The sequence below is a fragment of the Hylobates moloch genome, unplaced genomic scaffold (assembly GCF_009828535.3).
Source record: "Hylobates moloch isolate HMO894 unplaced genomic scaffold, HMol_V3 SCAFFOLD_1, whole genome shotgun sequence".
Classification (NCBI taxonomy): Eukaryota; Metazoa; Chordata; class Mammalia; order Primates; family Hylobatidae; genus Hylobates; species Hylobates moloch.
The window spans coordinates 47,300,052-47,310,208 of record NW_026652276.1 but is presented as its reverse complement, the minus strand read 5'-3'; the positions used below and the strand labels follow the sequence as shown (position 1 = coordinate 47,310,208).

Below are 10,157 nucleotides of genomic sequence, written 5' to 3'. Positions count from 1 at the left end.
TCAATTATATGTACATACCACATTTTCTTTCTCCAGTCATCTGTTGATGGAGTTTTGGATTGCTTTAATACCTTGGCAATTGTGAATAATGTTGCAATGAACATGGGAGTGCAAATATCTCTTTCAGATCCTTATAGTTATTTGCTTTTAATGAAGGTCATAAAACATGATATATTCTTATTTCTAAAATATTAAAATGTAAAACAGTGTGTCTTAGAAATTTTTTTAACATGAAAATGTTAAGAAACGCCTTCTTTATCCTTTGTATAATTCTATACCAAGACAACATATGTGAACCAAAAAATAAAATTGCAAAAGTCAGGGTTTTACTATGTAATTTAACAACTACATGGTTAAATAAATGGCCATATAGAGAGATGGTTGAAGTCAAATTGAAATTTCCTAAATGTAAGAAGAAACAAAGGCAGATCACAAAATCCACTGACTCAGCGTATGCTAAAGATATATTTCTGTTTGAATTTTATTAAACAAAAATATTTAGAATAAAAATATTGTTTCTTATATAATCCGAAGTTGATTTTTATGTGAGCTCCAGTTACAATGACCATATTTCTCATTAAGTCTCCTTAGATTGTTATAGCGTATAAACTAGCCCCTTGAAATTTATCATTTTCAAATTGCAATAAAAATTAAGGACACTGGATCAGAAAGATGGATACTCTGATGTGGTAATTAACTGAACTTTCAGCGTGTCTGACACACCCTACCACAACACTGCAAAATGAGAAATCTAGCAATTCTTTAAAATTCCCAGAACTATCTTGGGGTCAGGACATGAATACTCAATAAAGAAGTATTAAATAATCCATTAATTTTGACTTGTTAATTGTGGTTAGACTTTAATGCAAAACATGGAAGCTGCTATTATCATAAACTCTGTTCTACACGATGCGAAGGCATTTTTAACTCTTGTCATTTTATTTTATTTTTTTCAGATCTGTGTTCTGGCTTGTAGCATTGTCCTGTTTTTTGTAAGCAATTACTGTGTATCTGGGGGCAATGTATCCACTGTTGCAAGAAAGGAAAAAAAGAAACTGACAGAACGTCACAAAAACCCGGTAAAAAGTTAGGAGGCTTATGCATAAAAAAGGTCAAATATATTCACTACTATGCTGCAAAAAGATTAAAAAAAAGAAAAGAAGAAGAAAAAATAAAATTCCAGCTCCTAAAAATGAAAGAAAAGGCAGAGAAATGAAATAAGAAAACAGAAAAAAGAAGAAATAAAGGCTCTGCATTTAGTAACTGAGGATGAATAATGAAAAATACAATGGGACAAAGAATGTTTCAGGGCAACTAGTTAGAATTTTAAAATTAATAATTATATGTGACTTTTACAATTAGATAAGGCATATTATATTATTCTAGCTTTGTTTTCCTGTGGCTTTTGTCAATAAACTATGTAATAAAAAAGTTAATGAACAATTATAATGTAAAAAAGCAAATAATGGGGCATTGAATACCCAACATGGTGTATAATATGTAATATACATTAGATATACATGTCATCTATTTCAAATTACCACATAAGTAATATTCTAGAATATCCAACTAATTTGAAAAAGTAAAATATGATTTCATAGATAATAATGTCTCTCAGACACTGTTCAACTATAAAAATAAAACCAGCCACTCAGCATTACTCATGTTACTAGAGTAAAGGAGAAGTATAAAATTACCTAAAAAATTCAACACAAAGAGTTTAAATACTATATGGAAAAAATCAGTAAGAGATATTAGTAAAGCAATATCCATTTGCAAAATTTTTTAAGGTACTTACATTGGGTCTACTCAGCCCAAACCTAAGAATTTTCAATTATCCAATGAAATTGGGCCATATAGTTTGACAAATAAAAAATAAATATTTAAAAATAACCAGTGAAATTTTATCTTGATTGTCGTTTTATGTAGATTAATAAATGTCCATGCTAATCTTCTCTGTATCGTTCCAATTTTAGTATATGTGCTGCCGAAGCGAGCACAATGTAGATTAATAAATGTCAATGTCTTACTGCTCACATTTATCCTTTCTGTTGTGAATAAACAATCCATATATCATATATAAAGAACTCAATTCAAAACTACAATTGTTGGGCATTTTATTTTTCATTTCAGCTATATTTTCTTTAATACTGAATTATATTACAGATTTTAAATTAAGCATCATATACTGTATTGTAATTTTTAATATTTTGTTAAGTAAACAAAACACTATATTCATGTCTGTTATAAAATTATGCAAAAGCATAAAAAGTCCAATTATAAAGTGGTATGCTTTTTAGTTCAGTTTTTGAGACTTGTTAGAAGGAATCTTTAAAATTTGTTTAAATTTATTAGGAGCCAAAAAAAATTAATATCAACCTAAGACTATCTCCCTACTAAGTAAGGTATTTTGTTGTTGTCATTAGCATTTCCTCAAGCATTCAACTACTTTTAGGTAGATATAGTGAATTTGGTATACAAGTGATTTGGGATCTTTCTAAATGCTTTCTAAATTCTAACGTGAATGGTTATTGAAAATGATTTGCTATATTCCTGCAAAATCCACAAATATACATATGAGAGAATATGCACAGATACACAAACACATGCAGATACATGCATATATAAAATGTGAGCTCCCAACATATTTAAAGGCAGGTCTCTATTCATTACATATATAAAAAATAATTATTTTAATATACAATGTATATATTTTACTATATACATATTAAATAATATATGCAATTTAAAAGAATAATTGTTTCCTCAAAATTTTATGTTTTGTTTATATATAATTATAATCAGGCCCAATTAGGAAGTACTGGATACTCAGTGAACATTATATTAGGTTAAAAAACTGGATTGACATTAAAAATGTGCATTAAATCTTTTTTTGAGCACTTCTATATTTATTTGTTATTCCATTTCATTAGCATAGTTTTCACCTTCGAATAATATTGGAGTATCCTTACTCCCTGATTTATACTCTATCATTCCATGTATTACTGATGCTGGTATAAAACACCATCCCATCCCCAAATGGAAATGATCTCTTAGGGTCCCATGATTTGTAGGTGGATGCATCAATCATTGAGCTCACTTAGTCATGACTAACTCCACTTTGTAAGATGCAGCTGACCCAACAAAACAAACTTATGGTGGCCTCCCACTTCCTCCTCTTCCAAATACCATGCTCATCTGTTCCCCATATGGAGCAGAACAAAAGAGGTAAGAGGAAAGGCTGTTGTTTCTTTTGAGGAGCTTCTTTGACATTCTATGATCAGACCAGTGTCTCTGATAACTTCATAGATCCAGAGTTCTAAATTATATCAATATTTTATATCAAATGGGGAAACACATTCTTTATTTATCGTATCAATTCTCTAGATTATGGTGGTTATAACTAGTCTCAAGATAGAAGGCACCACACTTTCTTTTTGGCTGTCACATATTTTTTTAATGCAGAAGAAGGCTATTGTACAATCCAGAGCCAAACAAGCTTAGTTGACCTTTAAAAATGACACATTGCCAGATGCCTACCAGAAAATACAAGAGAGAGCAAATTTAACAAGCAGTGTATTTTACAAGTTGGGCAGCCACAGAGCTTACTTCAAGTCTAACTTAAACCTTCAAACATTATTCAAGTACGTGTTTCAAATCCCACAGACTTCAAGGGGAAATAGTCTATTTGAATAAACCTGGAGAAATATTTACATCTTACTGTCAAGTGAGCAAGTAATTTTACATACATTCACATATATAGTCTTTATAGTAACCAAGTCAGGCACTCAAAGCAGGAATTTCCATTTTAAAACTAAATATTAATAGATGACATTTTTAAAGTTAAATAACCAGCCCAAAATGTATTTTGTAAATACTTATTAGTTTATTCTTTATACTAGCCTTGTCCCTGTTGAGCTTACAGTCTAAGGGAGGAGCCAACCATTTGAATAATTTACTCAATTAAATATTTAATTATGATTATAATTATTTCTGAAAGGGAAATTTAGGCTGCAGTAAGTACAGCGAGCAAGATCTAGACCTGACTCCAAGGAAAGCTTCTTTATGTAAATGACTTCTAAGCTGACTGGTAAAGGATAGGGATTATTTAGCTGAAGAAAAATACTGCAGAGGAAACAGCTTTTGCGGACACCCTGAGGTGGTAAGGGGCATGATATGCTCACATGGTAGAAGACAGAGCAGTTGGAAGAGTGGTGCTACAGGTGAGTGGTGAGAAGGCAGGGCAGATAATGCAGAGCTTTGTAGCTGATGTTCTGGACTGTGATCTTTTTGAGTCCCGTTGTCACCAGGTGAGTGCAGTGGGCAATCTCGTTCACAATCCTCCTCCGTTCAGCCTTTTCCTGCCTCAGCCTCTGCGCCCGCCACCACGCCCGGCTAATTTTTTTGTATTTTTAGTAGAGACAGAGTTTCACCGTGGTCTCGATCTCCTGACCTCGTGATCCGCCCGCCTCGGCCTCCCAAAGTGCTGGGATTACAAGCGTGAGCCACCGTGCCCGGCCTGGACTGTGATCTTGATTGTAACACCAGTAGGATGTCATGAACAGTTTTAAGCACTAACATTTGCGTGTCAGTGTGGATGTTAAAAGCATCATTGTGGTTGCAATGTGAGGTGCAAGGAGACATCCCATAAATCAACTGCATACAAAAGTAGTTCATACTAGAGTAGTTTCTGGAGCTTGGTAGATACAAGAGAAGAAGAAAATGAGACAGATTTGATACAAAGAAGAAAAAATGGAGATATCAAAATGACCCTAAATTTTCAGTTTTATATAACATGAATAGTGGCAATACTATTCATTCAAGATCTTAAACATTATAGAAGAATAAGGGTTGGGGTGTGGGAGGGATCAAGAATTTATTTTAGGACATGTTGAGATTGTTGCCTTTGGAACTCCCAAGATTAGGCATAAACAAATCTGGAGTTAGAGAAGTCTGGACTGCAAATATAAACATGAGAGTCATTGGCATATACACAGTATATAAACATGTTTGCTCATCTGTGAGGAGAATATAGAACATCAATATTTAAAAACCAGTCACAAGATGAGCCAGCAAAGGAAGTTCAGGGGGAGCAGCCAAGAGAAGCTAGAGAAAGTACAGAACAGTATGATATTGAAAACCATGGGAAGAAATTATTTTGAAAGAAGAAAATATTCAACACACATTATAGAATGCAATATAGGCCATTAAAATCATCTCTTTTTGTTCAGCCCACAGTTTGCCAAAGGAGAAAATAAAACCACAAATGATTCACGAAAGAGGAGTACCCATAGAATCAGGTTGTAAGAAAGAGTGTTCAATCACACCAACTACCTCTATACAAATTTTTAAACTATAAAATGCTATGTTGCCTCTAAATTAGCAAAAGACGAATATTGGCAAGGATGCAAGGAAACAAATAAATTCACTAACAGTTTTGCTAAAATAAATTGGTACAATAATTTTTAAAGACAATTTAGTAATACATATCAAAGGCCTCAAAATATGTTCCTCTTTGGCACAATAGTCTTTCTACTGCACTGCTGCATGAAAATTATTTAGAAATCCCCAAAAAGCAATGACTAGAAGCAAGTTAATGGAGACTAACTCACATCATGTTCACAACAATGTAATAATGTATGTAGTACAGTTGTCTCCATTTTTCAAATGAGTAAACTCGGGCACATGAAGGTTAAGTTAACTTTCTTAAGGCTGCATGTTAGTAAGTGATAGAGGAACAATTAGAATATAGGCAGTTTGAGCTGAGAGTCTGCACTGGATATAATTCTGCTATGTCCTTCTGATCATTTTTCCTTTTGTGTCATGTCGTGCAACTTCTATTCCCCTCTTTCCCCTCTATTAGCCTTCAACGGTCTTGAAAACCAATCTTACATCTGATTCACCTCTCTCTGCACCACCCCGCTCCATACACACACACACACACACACACACACGCGCACGCACACACACAGTATCTGGAATATACCAATTGTTGAATGCTTTTGTTGAGTAAGTAAATGAATGGATTTATAAATCTTAAAATAAATGAAAAGAACCAAATAGCTTATAATTTGAGGATAACGTGTGCCCCTAAACTTTCTCCTACACAATAGTGTCTTCTTTACTCCTGCTACCACTACTGCTACCCCACCACAGCATCCTTCAAAAGTTCAACAAGTAGTTCTGTTTGTATCGTTCAATCTCTAATATCTCATATTCAGTTGACTCTGAACATTTGTATTAGGCATTTATCTTTTATATATCTAATACTGTGCTAGATCCAATGAAAACAAAGATGAATTCAACATAATTCTAAATTCGGAGAGCTTACAGCTCTCAGGGGAAAGCAAATGTAAATACCCTGTTTGTTCATGTGTTATATATATTATCTGAAACTATGTAAGGGAATCAACACCATGATAAATTTATACACAGGGTGCATGAGAAACAAAAAGGAGGGTTAGTTAACCCATTTGGGATCTGGGAAGGGGGAGATAATACCTGAAATGAATCCTGAAGCATCATTATATATTATCTAAGTGAAGGTTAGAAAAAGCAAGAATGTTCCAGGAGAGAGTAAATGGCATGATATATGGAAACAGCGTGTGTGCACACATGTGTGTGTCTTGAGGATGGTGAGGGCGGGGGGTGATCAAGAAGGGATGTTCTATGAATTACTTGGAAATGAGCCCTCAGTTTTCCTATGCCACTATCTAAATGTACAGTCCTAGTCTCTGCATCCCTACTTACCAGTAAATACACTACACCAGTTATTGTTCAGAATTCAAAATATCACATATTAATGCATATTAGTTTCAACAAGACTATGCAAAATTGTAGAAAAGGCCTGATTTGGTGACCCTCATTCCATACCATGCAACTTGTTGTCACTCGAAAAATGCTTTCATTCCTCCAAGAAGCCACATGTTTTCATGTTAGACCCCTATCTATATATTTTTAACCCACTTCCCCATATAAATCATTCATTGACCTTATTAGCCAGTCTGTTAATTTAAAATAATAGATAATAGTGGTGTTACCTCTTTAAAATGCCATATTTCTCTTCTAATGGTCAACTTCTGTGCTTCAGTTCAATAATGGTAATGCTCCACATAAGTTTATCTCTTTATAGTGTATAAAATACTTTTACATATACTTCAGTTGCTATTTATAATAACCTTATAATAAAAGCAAGGTAGCTCTTGTTATGCCATTTTTTAAGATGAAAATAATGGACTTCAAATTAATTGAGCTTTTTAAAGTCACAGTCCACAATACAACCAATAATAAAACCCATTTTGTTTATGTCTTAGTAGTCAAAATTTTACCCCTGCCACCTACCAAATCATGTTTTCACCACCTAAAGACACAACCAGTGGTTTATATATATATATATATATATAGTAATATTTATAAATATATTTAAATATGAATAATATTAATATATGCTTGTATTTCATATGCATATATTTAAATATTTATAATTAAATATAAATATATACTTATAAATATATATTTGTATATTATTATAAATATAACATATTTTGGGGAGTCATTTGTTTATGTCTTCACGCTATACCAAACAGCCTCTTATTCTGGCTATACTGATTTCATCTGTGTTAAATCCTTATATTTATCTCAGGGTGGTACTCACATAAATCAACACTTAAATGTTTTATTAACAATCATATGGTTTAAAAATAATTTCACATTTGCTCTTTGATAATTTTAACCTTAAAAATTAAAACCTTTTGCAAAGACGTGGTATAACTTTTGACTGCTCCAATAGCATAATTGTTTTTATCTTTGGGCTACAGTCATGGTTGCATTTTTGTAAGTATTTTTCCTTAAATAATTTATCCCTGGCCTTTCACTCAGTGACTGGAAGACAATTTTTGACAGGTAAGTAGAACCCTGTGAGGCAAAGGCATAGAAAATGTCAGAGTGGTCACTAGTCAGTCAACAAGAAAACAGACAGAGGTAAGGAGCATGCTGGCAATACGTGGGCACTGCAAGATGCCTACAGAGAATACCTCACTGTCCCTTCCACCTTTAGGCAACCTTAACAAGTATATTTTTATTTAGAATGGCTTGTTCTTATTTATTACTTATCTATGACCAAAATCATACTCATTACCCTACCCCTCCATCATCTCAACCATTTAGTTTCCTTCATAATTTTTCAGTGAATTACATCACCATCGCCAACCCAAGCTAGAAAACTGAGTCATCATAACACACTGCTTTTCTCTATTTTCTCTTGTTTAATTTTCCTCAAATGTGTTTTTTAAATCCTTTTTCACAGCTGTGATCTTAGTTCAAGACCTCAACATTCTCACAAGGATGACTATAACAATCTCAAAATTGGCTGGCTGAGTCACGTTTTACTTCCCACTCCACCTCTACCCTGCTACCCCAATTAACTTTGTCTCACAGATCTTTTTATATACTTTCTCCTTTAAAAGCCTTTGATGGCTACCAATAGATAGGATAAATCTTAAACTCCTTATAAGTTTTCCACAATCTGGCCCCAATCATATCTCTGATGACATAACTTGCCTGTACCAAATGTGCAAACCCAACACCAGGGAAAAAAAATCTAACCTAAGCATGAGTCAATAAGAGTTTTACTTAGAGCAAATTTACAAGAACTGTCTGTATGGTAGGATTGTAAAGACACAATTTATCTTTCCTTCTTAATAAATGTTAGCCCATCTTAAGCTGTTGTAAAAAGATATAGCTGTTTCAGGGATAAGAATAGATGCAGCCAGATTGGTCTTCCCTTTAGCAAACAAGCTAGTTTGTTAATTATACAACAAAATGAAACAGGTTTTTTGTTTCACTTTCAGAACCTTTTACATATTAACTTGCACTTTGAAATTCCAAGGACAGAATTTAGAATGAATACTCCCCAAGCATTTTGGGGTATGGAATACTATATTCATAGAACACGACTTATTTAACATCTATCAGACCCCCGCCCCTGCCGTAACAGAGTTTGGCAAATGCTGTATACACTCTATTGACATTAAGATTCAAATTATTTCTCAGAAAATGGGGTTGGATGGGGGAAGATAAATGAAAATGACAAAGCAGAAAGCGCAGCAACCTGTGGCCCTGAAATACATGCATTGGAAGGGGAAGGGGTGTGACAGTTTGACAAGGAGGTGAAGCACATGATTCCCAAGTCCAGGAAATGGGAAAGAGGACTTAGGGACCTGAATTCAAATTTAATCTACCTTTTTGTAGATCCTGTTTCTTAGAAAGTTAATCTAAAATGATAAATGTCAATGAAGCGTTATTTAGAATAAAAGAGGAATATTACATATATATGTAATATTATATATATGTTATATATATATATACACATTAAATATTGACCATCCCTCCTAAGTTAGATAGAAGTTTTTTAGACACTATCAGAAAAATAGATACATTAAGTATGGATACAAAAATTATAGTTCTAAAATATTCTTACTATCTATAAGATCACAGCTGTTTTTATAAGAGCTAGGCATTAACAGTTAAAGATAAAAATCAATGCATTATGTGAACTATCTATCAAATTTCTCTGTCCTGCTCATTTTGAATATTTATTTTATTAATGTAATATCATTTACATCAATAAATGACTAAAATTTCCAAAAAAGTCAAGAAATTAACTTAAACATTTGAACACTATCGAAATGAAACTCACAGCACTCTAAGTTTTAGTATTTCCATATTAACAACAAGAAGAAAAAGTGCATATTATGCAATTGATTTCTTGAAAATAAACTAAAAGTAAAAACTAAAACAAGAATTTGGCATATGCAATTTAATTTAAGGACCAATAGGAACAAGCTTGAGTTTAATGCGTGAGCAGGATCCACTAAAAGACCAAGCATCATAATTGCTATTGAATAGCTCAACGACAACCAAAACAGCTCCAAACTCTCTACCTTCAAGGAACTTGAATAAATTCTGGCAATTTCAGGTTTTACATTTCAGAAATAACTCAGTCCTCATTATTTTCTACTTCACAGCTTCTAAGTGGGAAGAATTTAGGTCAGAGGCGAGGCTGAGTTAATTGTAGTAACTGTCAACAAATAGTCTCTGCCCCATGTTTCATTTTTTTATGAAAAATAAATGAGTGTGGGGCAAGAAAATTGACAATC

The 10,157-nt window shown here is 33.1% G+C and overlaps 1 non-coding gene across 1 annotated transcript; it reads right to left on the bottom strand.

Moving 5' to 3' along the window:
• Positions 1–1,889: 1,889 nt before the first annotated feature.
• LOC116809855 (U6 spliceosomal RNA) lies at positions 1,890–2,000 on the bottom strand. The gene has a single exon (XR_004370027.1). It is a non-coding gene; the product is annotated as a U6 spliceosomal RNA (small nuclear RNA).
• Between the last annotated feature and the right edge of the window lie 8,157 nt (positions 2,001–10,157).